Raw genomic sequence first — 14,057 nt, 5'->3', positions numbered from 1 at the left:
TTTTGAGACGGAGTCTCGCTCTGTCGCCCAGGCTGGAGTGCAGCCGCAGGATCTCAGCTCACTGCAAGCTCCGCCTCCCGGGTTTACGAGTAGCTGGGACTACAGGCGCCCGCCACCACGGCCGGCTAGTTTTTTGTATTTTTTTAGTAGAGACGAGGTTTCACAGTATTAGCCAGGATGGTCTCAATCTCCTGACCTCGTGATCCGCCCGTCTCGGCCTCCCAAAGTGCTGGGATTACAGGCTTGAGCCACTGCGCCCGGCCAGGAATGGAATCTTAATTTTCGTACGTCTACAGTGTGTGGGGCATTTTCGTAGCACAGGGAGTTTTTTGTGGAGGGGGAAAGGAGGAATAGCAGGCATGAGAAGGTCAGGCCCAGAGAAAGCCCAGAACCGAGAGGGCTGGGATGGTATTTTCTCTTATCTAGGAACCCTTGGTGGTCCCTGGTGGGTCCTGTGAGGGAGGGAAGCCTCTGTGAGGAAGCGGGGTCTGAGCCGGAGGTCCTGGCCTCTCAATTCTGCCACTGGCTGCTGTGTGACCTCAGGAGAGTTTTCCTCTGAGTCTCTGTAACCCCATCCATGAGCTGGGTCAGCAGTGCCAGCCTGCCTCTGCTTACAGCTTATGGTGAGGAGAAACCGAGATTGCAGGGTAGAGGGATCACTTCTCTCCTGAAATATCCCAGATGGCCAACACTTTGGTCTCCACACCCGTCCAGTGTGCACAGCCCCTACCACCCGGAAGTTCTCCTTTCTGGCTAGCCTCCTTCTTTCCCACTGTGCTGGCTGCCACCAATCTCTGCGTGGGCACTCCAGGCCACGCTCCCTGACAGGCAACCACGGCTCTGCTCATGGCAAGCATTCTTTTCATAGTTCCTGGAGCACAGCAAATCCGGCTGCTTAGCCAGGAATGCAGAGCCCCCTCCTGCAGCGGCAGCAGGGGCTGGATTGTGGGTGGAACCCCTGGGGGTCAGGCAGGAGGGACTGAGGGGGTGCGGAGGACCGACCTCCACCCCAGTACACACCATGCCTCAGCTCGGGGGAGCCAGGAGGCTGTCCTCATCTTTGGACTTGCTCAGCTTGGGGCCAAGCTCTGGGACTGTCCTTCCCTGGCTAGGGGAACTTGGGCAAATGACGTCTCTCTGAGCCTCGGTTTCTGATCTGTAAAATCAAGTTTATAATACTAACCTCACAGGGCTGTTGAGAGGTGTCGTGGTGATTTTTTTTATTTATTTTTATTTTTATTTTTTTGAGACGGAGTTTTGCTCTTGTTGCCTAGGCTGGAGTGCAATGGCGCGATCTCGGCTCATTGTAACCTCTACCTCCCGGATTCAAGCGATTCTCCTGCTTCAGCCTCCTAAGTAGCTGGGATTACAGCCATGTGCCACCATGCCCGGCTAATTTTTGTATTTTTAGCAGAGACGGGGTTTCTCCATGTTGGTCAGACTGGTCTCAAACTCCTGACCTCAGGTGATCTGCCCGCCTTGGCCTCCCAAAGTGCTGGGATTACAGGCATGAGCCACCGCGCCTGGCCAGTGATTATATTTATAATAGGGTATATTTATTTAGCGTTCATATATGCCAAGCACTGCTCTGAGTCCATTACACAAAATTAACTTGTTTAATCTTCACAAATGCTCTGTGAAGCTGGGCTGGGCAGCTTTATATGGGCTGGGCAGAGCTGGGTTCAGATTCCACCCCCTTCACTTCCTAGCCTGGTTTACCTTGGAGAATGGATGTGACCTCTCTGGGACCTAGCGCTCTTCCTCAGTAAAATGGGACAGCAGTTCCAGCCTTCCAGGGTTACGGGAGTAAATAATGCCTGGAGTTCCCAATTTATTGATGAAGAAGCTGAGGCCCAGATGGAGGTCTCATGCTAGTAAGAGCTAGGGCTGAGATAAGGATGCATGCAGCTGGGCTCCACAGAGGTCCTCTTAATCCGACATGATTTTTAAAGAAAGATTTTTAGCCCAGAGCCTGCCCCTAGTAGGCGCTCAGAAATAGGAACCTCTCCCATGAGCCCCATCTCTGGCAGGAGCCAATTGTTCACCTCATGGCCATCAGCACCTCAGTCTGGAAAGTTGGAATGGGGAAGCGGGCCTGAGGCCCTGGCCAGCCTCCCTGGAACCCTGCAGCTCTCAGAAGCTGGTGGGGAGTAGGGGGTGGGGGGTGCAGACTGTCCCACCCACATCTGGTCTGGGATTTAGCCAACAGCAGCAGGCTCTGTGCAAAGGGGAGACGTCGCCAGGGGAGGGGCTCCAGGAGGGGATTAGGGAAGGCAGCTGGGGGTGGAGGTTAAGAACAGAGTCCCATTGAAGTCGGCTCAGGCACCGCCCTGACTTACCCACTCACCCCCACTTTCTATTTGTAAGACCGAGGGGCCTTGGCCCACTGGAGCAGACTCCTGAGGCACCTGATAGTAGCTGCCCACTCTGCTCCCAGCCTTGCCTGTCCCTGGTGCCATCTAGGTTGAGGCAGCACAGGTGGGGTAGAGCAGGATTAGGGGGCAGGGCCTGTGGCTGAGGTCTTCAGGGAGCCCAGGTGTATAGGGCTTTAGCCACCTGGGGGCCAGGCAGAGCTGGGTTAGGATCCCACCTCCTTCACTTCCTAGCCTGGTTTCCTTAGAGAATGGATGTGACCTCTCTGGCACCTAGTGCTCCTCCTCAGTAAAATGGGACAGCAGTTCCAGCCTTCCAGGGTTCCAGGAGTCAGTAGTGCTGATGAGTGTGCCTAGTGCTATGTCCAGTGCATACAATGAACTTGGGATGCAGACACCATTGTTATTGACCATTAACATGGAGGAAGGGAATGGGGAAGCAGCTTTAGGTAGGACCCGCATCTCTGATCCTGATATTCAAGGCATTTCTCAGTCTGACCCCAGCCAGGTCTCCTCTCCTCAAATCATCTGTATGGTGAAGAGCCTAGGCTTTGGAGCCCACAGCCAGGGTTCAAATTCAGGTTTTACTATTTTTTTTTTTTTTTTTTTTTTTTTTTTAGACGGAGTCGTCCCTCTAGCCCCGGGCCTGGAGTGCAGTGGCCGCGATCTCGCCTACACTGCAAGCTCCGCCTCCCGGGGGTTTCGCCATTCTCCTGGCCTCAGCCTCGCGGAAAGTAGCTGGCGACTACAGGGCGCCCGCCCCTCGGCCCGGGCCTTTAGTTTTTTTTTTTAGTATTTTTTAGTAGAGACGGCGCGGATTTCACCGTGTTTAGCCAGGAATGGTCTCGAATCTCCTGGACCTCGCTGAATCCGCCCGTCTCGGGCATCCCCAAAGTGCTGGGAATTACAGGCTTGAGCCACCGCGGGCCAGGCCTTTTTTTTTTTTTTTTTTTTATAGAGACAGAGACGGGGGTATCACTATGTTGCCCAGGCTGGACTCAAACTCCTGAGCTCAAGTGATTCTCCTGCCTTGGCCTCCCAAAGTGCTGGGATTACAGGCGTGAGCCACCGTGCCCAGCTCCAGGCTCTACTTTTCATGAGCTGTGTGACGTTGGGCCAGTTACTTAACCTCTCTGGCCCTTAGTTTTCTCATCTGTAAAAAGGCAAGATGAAATACTTTTGTCACTGGGTTGTTGTGAGGATTAAATGAGATAATTCATGAAAACACCCAGAACGGTACCTGGCACACAGTAGGTACACAATGAATATTAGCTCTGATTAGTTAGTTCATGTGTTTGTTTATTTTATTTGGATTCTTTCCATCCCCTGAATATATTCAGGGCTTTTACACTCTCACACATGCTGTTCCCTTGGCCCAGGACTGATCACCTCTCCCCACCACCAACCAGTTAAATCCATGTTCATCCTTCAAAGCCCAGAGCCAACATAAGTCATTTCTTCTCTCAGAGTGTCATGGTGTGGGGAGGGGGCTGGGGCCAGAGAAGCTGTGGCTAAGCTGAGCTGGAGGGTCTTCCTACCTGGGCTCCATCATCCAGGGTGGCCCCATGACCCAGCTCCAGGGTCATAGTGTTCAGAGTGGCAGGATGGAGGCAGGGCTCAGCCGAATTGGAGAGGAGGCCTAGGAGCTGCTGGCTCTGGCATCTGGCTGCTTATGCAGCTACAGACAGGACTGGATGTCAGAGTTTCCATGGGAGCAGGCAGAGGCAAGCAAGCAGCTGTGGGAGAGAGTGACGCGGCCCACAGGCCTCCCTGCCAGGTGGGCTGGCTGAGCGTCCCCTCCCCATCTACCCCGGAGTCATGTCTGGGTCTGGACTTTAGCCCCGGATCCTCTGCATACAGCTATGTGACCTGGAGTAGGGCTTTTGTTAGATCCTGGCACCACGCCTGATTAAGGCAGAAATGGGGATCCAGCCATCCAGGGCTCTGACCACATCACTTCCCCGACTAAATAACCTTCGATGGCTCCCCATTGCTCTCCAGAGAAATGCAAGCGTGGCATTCAGATTTCCTCACCATGTTGCCCCAGCCTCCCCGTCCCACAGCACTTCTGGACCTTCTCTGTATATTACTACCTGAAATTCCTTCTGCCACCTCGTCTGCCTTTCAGACTCCGATTCATCCTTCAGGACCCAGCTCCAGTGTCCCTTTCTCCATGAAGCCTTCAGGGGAAGCTTAAGGCGGCAGTGTTCCCTGCTTCATGCTCCCACAGCCCAGAGATCTTTGCCAATTGTGTGATGACCGCTTGTCTGATGCCCCCAGCCCTTCAGAACAAGGCAGGGCAGGGTATGGGGTTGAACCATTTCTGTGGTCCATGGCCCAAGCTTGGGTCCTCCATATAGTAGAAGCTTCCGCAGCAGGGATCCTAACCCAAAGTAGGGGCCACCCCAAACCAGAGCTGACATATGAGAGGGACTTCTCCAGCATGGGAACCTGGGACACAGAAGGGGCGTCCTCAGCCTGGGCCCTAGGACAGGAGGAACTCTGTGAATCCAGGGCCAGGCACCCTGTGGGTATTGCTAAGTGTGCATTGAATGAATGGAGTCGTGGAGTATGAGGGCACAAATCCTGTTTCCCTCAGGGGAGGAGGGAACTGAGAAGAGACTGAGGTTGGGGCCGGGTTTCCAGCAGGGGGTTCTGGTAATAAGCCCGGGGCAGGCACTGGTGTGGGTTAGGGCAGGAGGCTTCCCAGGCTCCTGATGTCATTGTCTCACACTGTTCCTCCTTCTTTTTGTTTTTGTCTAAACAGAGTCTTGCCCTGTCTCAAGAGTGCAGTGGTGCAATCATAGCTTACTGCAGCCTTGAACTCTTGGGCTCAAGCAATATCAGCCCCCTCAGCCTCCCAAGTAGCGGGGACTACAAGTGTGCACCATCATGCCCAGCTAATTTTTAAAAATTTTTTAGTAGAGACAATGTGTCCCTATATTGCCCAGGCTGGTCTCAAACTCCTGACTCAAGCAGTCTTCCCACCTTGGCCTCCCAAAGTACTGGGATTATAAGCATGAGCCACTGCCCTGTAGCCTCACTGTTTCTCTTGTTCATCCTCAGGCCCTGCCTCTGCTGGGACCTTCCCAGGCCCCTCCGACCTGAAAGGTAAGCTAGGTTTGGGGATGGGGTTTTCTGATATCCCAGGCCGGATGAGGCCTGTGTTCATTGCTGTCTAACCTCACTCCCTCCTGCTGCACCAGAAGCCCTCCCAGGCCCAGGGTGTCCGGTGAGCCACCCTTTTTGCAGGTGACCTCAGCTCCCTGCAGCTTGGGCTTTAAAACCCTGGCCCAACTCGGAAGCAGCTTTTTCTCATTTGTGAATTATTTCGCCTGGCTCCTTGGCGGGGCCGTGTTTGCTTGGCCCAGCCTGGGTGCAGTAGCCTGGCTGTGCTCCCGCCGGGTCCCCTCCCTGCCCAGCCCAGCCCCTCCTGCTGCCGCTGCCGCCGCCACCACGCAGGGTAGCCACAGAGGCCCAGGAATCTTGGCAGGCGTGGGGAGGCAGCGGGCGGCGGGTGGCGCTCCGGAAAAGGCTGCAAATGGGAACCAGAAGGTGAGGGATTGGAGGCTGAGGAGGGCCCGCCTGCCCCTGCCTGAGGCCTGGGGGTGGCTGGGTCTGTGGGGGCCCTCGGATGTCCAATTCCCATCAGAAGCTCAAGGCCTCTGCTGGGAGGCAAGCGACGGCCCCAGCTGACGCCCGAGTCCCTGGGTGGGGAAGGACCAGCTGCCTGGCTCCCTGCCTGAGGGTACATGGTTGCCCTGGGGCCTGCCCACTGCCAGGCCTCTTCTATTACCTCTGCCCCTGCCCTACTGTTCTTATCTTCCTGGGCACTTTGTTGTCCCGAGATGCTCCTCCCTGGGGAGCAGCAGAGAACCTAGACTCAGAGATGGGCAGAGGCCAGGGGCTTGGTCACCTGCAGGAGGAAGGTTCGGTTCAAGACCCCTCCAGCCCAGAACCAAGAAGGACTCAGGAAGAGCAACAAAGAGAAAGTGGCCCTGCGATAAGCCACTCAAGGGCTTGACAGGATGAGGGAGGTGGGTTTGTCAGAGGCCTGGACCTGGAGTCCCCGGGCTACAGGCTTCATTGAACACATGCCCTGTGCCCGCCTCAGGCAGGAGGGAGGTGGGGGTGGGGAAGAGGTGCTTTCATGCAGGTGGGTGCCCAGGAGAAGGAGCTGTTCTGCCTGAGAGAGGCAGGGAAGGCTGCTTGGAGGAGGAGGCATTTGAACTGGGTCTTAAATGAGGACTAGTATGTTTCCATGGAGGCAAAAGGTAGAAAGAGCAACCCAGCAGAGAGGATCACGCAGGAAAAGGCAGGGACGGGGAGGCAGTGAGACGTCTGGGGTGTCTGGATCCTAGGGTGTTGGGGGAGGAGCCCAGGGCTGTGGTGGGCTCCTTTCACTCCCTAAATGTAGGCATGTTCCCCAAGGGGGAGTCCATGGGCCTCCTCCAGGCTGCAGCAACCCCACCAATGAACCTGTAGTTTTTTTTTTTTTTTTTGAGACAGAGTCTTGCTCTGTCGCCCAGGCTGGAGTGCAGTGGTGCAATCTCGGCTCACTGCAAGCTCCGCCTCCCAGGTTCATGCCATTCTCCTGCCTCAGCCTCCCAGGTTGCTGGGACTACAGGCGCCTGCCACCATACCTGGCTAACTTTTTGTATTTTTAGTAGAGACAGGGTTTCACTGTGTTAGCCAGGATGGTCTCGATCTCCTAACCTCGTGATCTGCCTGCCTCAGCCTTCCAAAGTGCTTGGATTACAGGCATGAGCCACCGCACCCAGCCACGAACCTGTATTTTTACCTCTAGCCCATGTCTCTCTCCTGAGTTCCAGAGCCCCAGGTTCACTGCTCCTTGGATGCCCCCTACCCTGGAAGTCTTCCTCATCCAGTCATTTGCTCTGATTTCGGCTTGGACTGTCCCACCGCCACCTGCCCGCATGGGCCTGTTGAACTCTGATTTCTCCTTCAAGCCTCTTTATGCTACTTCTGAAACTGAAGCCACTTGTGGTCTGGGAGCCTCACTTGCAGGGATGACAGATGTTGGGACTGTTAGGTGGAACTGAAGTCTGGTAGGGCAGACCAGGTGGGCAGAAGGCAGCACTCCTCTCCTGCCTTCAACCTGGGTGAGAAGGTGGCCCCCAGGGAGCCCTGCCCTGATCTGGCCACCTCCCTCCACCCTCCAGCTCCCAGATTCCAGGCTCCTCTTTGGCTTTGGGGTAGTCCTCATCTGCACAGCAGACAGAGAGCTCAGCTCATGGGCTGGACCCCCCCCCCCAAGTCCCTTCCCAGACCTTGCGGAGCTGCTCAGACATTGTCCAGGGAGGTCAGACCCAGACCTGACATTAACACCAGCAAGTGTGGACTGTCAGTGCTGGCCTTCCCAAGGGTCCCGCCCAGTGACCAACAGCTAGAGATTTACAGAGCCTGGAACCCAGAAAGGGACCTAGGCAACAGGACATGGTAGAGGACAGAGAAGGACAATGACAGAGATGGGTGGACAGGTGGGATAGTGATACAGAGACAGGAGAGAGACACACACAGAGATGCCGGAGACACACAGGAGGCAAAGGCCTGGGTTCAGTGACACAGAGCCATGGAAGGAGGGACACAGAGGGCGCAGCACACTCTCTGGTGGCTCCTGCATTGAGCTGGTCCCTGGCCCTCTCCTTACCCACATGACTCTTAGACCCAGAGTGTGTGCCTCCAAACGTGACCTCAGGGCTTTGCTGGGCTCAACATCCATCTCTCTACCCCCTCCTTCCTAACTGGTCCACATTCTACTGAGTCTAAAGCATGCCTCCTCCTCCAGGAAGCCATGTGAATTGCAGAATAACATGGACTTTATCCTGCTGGTACCAGGAAGCCACTGGAAAATCCAGAGCAGGGGAGAGCCATGGGCAGAACCGTGCCAACGTGTGGCTCACAGGCAGCGTCAGCATCCCCTGGGAGCTCATTAGAGAGGCAGATGTCGGGCCCTATCCCACACCTACCGAATCTGGATGGGGCCTGCATGGTGATAGGCTGTCCCAGTCATCTGGATGCAGCCCAAGGTGTTAGAAGCCTTGTGGGAGTCTCCATAGGCTATGTTGAGAAAACAGAGAGAAGCTAGGGCTGGGGGACTGGGCGAGAGACTTTTATGATCATCCAGGAGAGAATGTGGCCACTTAATTTAACACACTTTTACTTAGTGACAGGGATGTGCCAGGCACTGGGCTGAGTTTTGGGAGAAGACAAGGTCTGCATTAGGGTGAGACTGTGGGAAAGGAGGGGAAGGAATAGAAGTGAGAGAAATAGAAGAGGCAGAGTCCACGGGATAAGGCTGGAAGTTTGGGGGAAAGGAAGAGAGATGTCACGTACAGTTGTGCAGGTTGGCTACTGTACAAGGGCATTCAAGAAAGGTGATGAGTAGGGGTTGAGTTGGCTGAAAAGAAGGATACACCAAGGCATAGAGGGTTTCCTGTAAGGAAGGAGGGTCAGAAGTAATGTTTACTCTTTTTTTTTTTTTTTTTTTGAGACAGAGTCTGGTTCTGTCGCCCAGGCTGGAGTGCAGTGGCCGGATCTCAGCTCACTGCAACCTCCGCCTCCCGGGCTTACGCCATTCTCCTGCCTCAGCCTCCCGAGTAGCTGGGACTATAGGCACCCGCCACCTCGCCCGGCTAGTTTTTTGTATTTTTTTTTTTAGTAGAGACAGGGTTTCAACGTGTTAGCCAGGATGGTCTCGGTCTCCTGACCTCGTGATCTGCCCATCTCGGCCTCCCAAGTGCTGGGATTACAGGCTTGAGCCACCGTGCCCGGCCGTGATGTTTACTCTTAAAACAAAAATAAACAACAACAAAAGTGATGCTCAGATTTTTGGTCTTGGCACCTGGGGTACAGGGCACTTGGGTTGGGGAGAAACAGGTAATGAGGGAGAAAATAATGACAGCAGTTTGGGTGGGATCTCTGAGGGACAGCCAGGGGACATGCTCGGCTGATAGTTGAACACAAGAGTCTGAGACTTAGTTAGGAAGCCAAGGTGGGAGTATCACTTGAGCCCAGGAGTTCTCGAGTAGCCTGGGCAACATGGCAAGACCCTGTCTCTTAAACATCTTAAAAATTAGTCCAGTGTGGTGGCTTACACCTGTAGTCCCAGCTACTTGGAAGGCTGAGACAAGAGGATGGCTTGAACCCAAGAGTTTGAGGCTGCAGTGTGCAGTGGCTGGGCGACAGAGCAGACTGTTTCCAAAAAAAAAAAAAAAAAAAAAAGGCTTAGGGGAGACGTCATAGTAGCTGGAGACAGATGTGGGAGTCCTCGGTGATGGAGTTGGTGCTGTGGGAGCTGGTGGGAGCTGGACGCTATAGGAGAAACATCCAGAGAGAAGAGATGAAGCCTGAGCCAGCTCCTTGGGCAAGCCTGGGTCTGCAGAGTGGGCAGATAAGATTCTGAGGAGGAGCTTTTCAAAGAAGCAGAAGAGCAGGGTGACAAGGTGGAGCACCCCGAGGTGAGAGGGTGGAGGGGAGTGAGTGGGGCCTGAGGGTGGAGAACGTTCTTGCAGGAGGCTTGGCTAGAAGGGCTGAGGAGTGATGAAGGTGGCTGGGGAGGGGTCAGGCCTGTGTGGACATGTGGATGGAGAGGCTGGAGACTAGGGGTGAGGGCAGGCAATGGCACACAGTGAGAGGCCCCTGAGGAAGAGGTGTGGAGGGGCCTGGGCCTTGCACTTTCTTCCGAGATTCAGGAAAGGAGGATGGGAAAGGGCTCCCCAGTTTCTACCAGCTGAGAGAGTAGTGGGGCTCAGGAACCCTGGAGAAGTCTGGGGCTGCCCAGCTGGGCAGTTGGGGTGGGTGTCATGCCCAGGGGGTGAGGAGGGTTTCTCTGCTCCTCCCCAAGGTCCATAACTTAGTCCTAGTCCTGAGCAGGCTTTGTGGCCCCTGGTCAGTTTCATCTCAGGAATGGTCGGGGAAAAGGTCAAGAAAGCCAGAAAATTGACTTTAGAAGTTTATTTTATAGGCCAGGCATGGCGGCTCACGCCTATAATCCCAGCACTTTGGAAGGCCAAGGCAGGAGGATCACTTGAGGTCAGGAGTTCAAGATCAACCTGACCAACATGGTGAAACCCCATCTCTACTAAACATACAAAAATTAGCTGGATAGCCGGGCGCGGTGGCTCAAGGCCTGTAATCGCTAGAAGCTTTGGGAGGCGAGACGGGTGGAGCAGCGAGCTCAGGAGATTGAGACGCATCCCTGGCTAAACCGTGAAAGCCCGTCTCTACTAAAAATACAAAAAAACTAGCCGGGCAGGTGGCAGGCGCCTGTAGTCCCACTACTCGGCGAGGCTGAGGCGGAGAATGGCGTAAACGCCGGGATGCGGAGGCTTGCAGTGAGGCCTTGAGATCCGGCCAGCTGGCACTTCAGCCTGGCCATAGAGCGAGACTCCCCGTCTCAAAAAAAAAAAAAAAAAAAAAAAAATTAGCTGGATATGGTGGTGCACCCAGCTGTAACCCCAGCTACTCAGGAGGCTGATGCAGGAGAAATGCTTAAACTCAGGAGATGGAGGCTCTAGTGAGCCAAGATCTCATCGCTGTACTCCAGCCTGGGTGGCAGAGTAAGACTCCATCTCAAAAAAAAAAAAAAAAAAGTTCATTTTACAAGATCCTGACCTTTGGCAGCAAGTAACCTGAGCTTTTGAAGAGATGAAGGAAAGAAGTTGCTTTGCAGCAGGATGAATTGAAGTTAGAGTGAAGAGAGGACTTCCAGGCCATCAGGGTAGCAAGATAGGGCAGCACACATGGAGGGGCTGGTGGCTTAGATCATCTCAGTTAATCCTTTTTTTTCTTCTTTTAAATGAGAGCAAGCTTATTAAGAAAGTAAAGGAATAGGCCTGGCATGATGGCTCACGCCTGTAATCCCAGCACTTTGGGAGACCGAGGTGGGCAGATCTTGAGGTCAGGAGATCGAGACCATCCTGGCTAACCCGGTGAAACCCCATCTCTACTAATAATACAAAAAGAAATTAGCTAGGCGTGGTGGCAGGTGCCTGTAGTCCCAGTTACTCGAGGGGCTGAGGCAGGAGAATGGCGTGAACCCGGGAGGTGGAGCTTGCAGGGAGTCGAGATCACAGCACTGCACTCCAGTCTGGGCAATAGAGCGAGACTCCGTCTCCAACAACAACAAAAAAAGTAAAGGAATAAAAAGAGTGGTTACTCCAAGGCCTAGTGTGGTGGCTCACACCTGTAATCCCAGCACTTTGGGAGGCTGAGGCGTGCGGATCACGAGGGCAAGAGATGAGACCATCCTGGACAACATGGTGAAACCCCATCTCTACTAAAAATACAAAAATTAGCTGGGTGTGGTGGCGGGCGCCTGTGGTCCCAGCTATTCGGAAGGCTGAGGCAGGAGAATCACTTGAACCTGGAAGGCAGAGGTTGCAGTGAGCTGAGATCGTGCCACTGTACTCCAGCCTGGCTCCGTCTCAAAAGAAAAAGAAAAGAGCGGTTACTCCATAGGCAGAGCAGCCCCTCAGTTAATCCTTTTTGCAGATGAGGACACTGAGGTTCAGAGGGTTTAAGTCACCCATCCAAGATCCCCCAGCTGGTAAGTAGCTGTGCTGAAATGGGAGTCCAGGGGCTGCCTGGACCTAGGAGGGCCTTAGAGGTCTCAGGGCTGGGCCCCTGATAGGGATGGCCTGAGCCAGAAGTGCTGCTCACCTGTTGTGATGACAGAGACAGAGCCAGAAGGAGGAGGGCAGAGAGGAGTCAGGGGTAGAGACCCAGCAAGAGTGCAGAGAGCAAGGCTGGGGAGCAAGGAGACAGCAGTGCGGGGCGGGTGAGCAAGCAGGGCAGCTGGATCCCGTAGCAATGTCTCCACAACAGGAAGCGTCTCATAACATACCTGTGGTTTGGCCAGGCCCTGGGGCTGCCTGAGTGCCCCCACTGCTCCCTCAGCTGCAGCCGCTCCGTCTGGGGTGGGTGGGGGGCTTGGAGCAGCAGGGGCCTGCTCAGGGCTGCGTTTCATCCACCCACACTGTGGGGGTCTGCCAGTCCGCTGGGAATCTAGCGGGTGCCTGGGGTCCCGAGGCAGCAACTCTCAGGCCCCTTTTTTATTGAGACCTCTGATCACTCACCTGTGAACCGGGATGGGAGAGTGGGCAGGTCTTTCAGTTCCATGCTACCACCTAGCCCTCCTCTGCTGGTCGCCCCTAGGACAGGACTCTTTGGGAGACCGGGACTGCTGGGAGGGTCCCTGCTAGCTGATGTCCTTTCGCCTCTTCAGGCATTGCTGGGGGCCTGAAGTGAAGGGGTCTGCTTCTTGCCAATTATTTCTGTTGGGGCCCATTTGCTGCACACCACCACCACCCTGCCACCATTGGTCTGAAAGACCCCGGAGCACTCCCCACTCCCAGCCGGTCTCCTTGGCCTCCCTGGGAGGAGGCCCAGGCTGCCACAAAATGCTGACTTGGACGAAATGCTGTTTTATGGGGATTTGCTGAAAAGGGGGGAAATCCCCGTTAAGGACTTGCAGCTGTCCAAACACCGCGTCTACCCGAGGCCGCCACCACGCCGTCCTCTGAATCAGCGTCTCCTGTGTGCGTCCCACCTCGGGCTCCGTGCCCCTGCCAGCCCTGCCTTCTTCCTGCCTTCATTTCCCAAGAGGTCACCAGAGAGGGTGATGGCTTACCCAGAGTCACAGAGTCACACAGTCAGTCATAGGCAGAGCCAGGCTTGAGCCTCAGAGCCCTGCCCCGACCCCTGACAGCCCTGCTTGGCCACTGTTCCCCATGGGGAGAGCAAGGAACACACAGATGAAGTGTCCTCCCCTGCACACCTCTAATCCCAGAGCAGATGGTTCTTAGTTGAGGTCCTATGATTGAGGCCATGTGAGTGTTCCTCGCTCTTCCCATTCTAGCCCAGATGAGCCCCTTGGACCTGGGGAGTGGACTCCCTGGGCAAATGTGACAAGTATCTGTGCAAAGCCGAGGAAAGGACTGAGTGTGTTACTGGTGTGCCCTTTAAATTTGATGGTGAATTAAGTTCATCAAACGCTGTGGAGCATCTCTGTGTGCCAGCCAAGCCCTGTCCAGGGCAGAGTGGGGGAGTGTGGCGGAAAGAGAGTTGGAGAGCTAGGGGAGGAAACAAGAGCGATGACGGGGACCCATGGGTATCGGCAGGCCTCAAGGGAGGCGTCCAGCCAGTTTCCCAGGTGTTGAGAGGGCAGAATGTACAGAGGCCAGAGAGCCTCGGGAAGGCCAGCCTGTGTGCAGGAAGCCGGGGAGGTCAGGGGGCAGGGACTGCAGTGAAAAGGAGGCAGGTGGGCAGGCGGCTCAGAGGTGTCCAGGCCCCTGTGGCTCTGATGGTGCTGAGGTGGAGGCAAACCGTCGTCCCTGGGCTGCCGGTTGCACCATTCCAGGGGGGCATCATTTTTTTTGCAGTCCCTTGAATAGGCTACACACACCCTTCTCACCGCTGTGGACCAATGCGCACGCCCCAGCCCCACCCAGGTGGGTGCATGCCAGGTTCCAGCTCTGAGAGCTAGGGTGAGCCTCCCCTCAAGCCCACAGGCGCTTGGAGTTGGAAGAGAGACTCTTCTGTTTGCGTCTCTCTCTGCTGTTGCTCTCTGCCTTGCTCTCCCTCCGTGGCACTATATCAGAGTGACTAGGAGCTCGGGTTTTTTATTTTTATTTTATTTTATTTATTTATTTTTTAATTTTA

General features: G+C 54.9%; 1 protein-coding gene across 1 annotated transcript in view; it reads left to right on the top strand.

Moving 5' to 3' along the window:
* Positions 1 to 14,057, top strand: part of COL8A2 (collagen type VIII alpha 2 chain) — a 34,100-nt gene that overhangs the window by 6,211 nt on the left and 13,832 nt on the right. Inside the window, 1 exon segment of the mRNA XM_017884546.1 lies at positions 5,439 to 5,483. The gene's annotated coding sequence lies outside the window, so the exon portion shown is untranslated.

The sequence above is a fragment of the Rhinopithecus bieti genome, unplaced genomic scaffold (assembly GCF_001698545.2).
Source record: "Rhinopithecus bieti isolate Rb0 unplaced genomic scaffold, ASM169854v2 scaffold_13029, whole genome shotgun sequence".
Lineage (NCBI taxonomy): Eukaryota > Metazoa > Chordata > Mammalia > Primates > Cercopithecidae > Rhinopithecus > Rhinopithecus bieti.
This window is presented reverse-complemented; position numbering and strand designations above follow the sequence as displayed.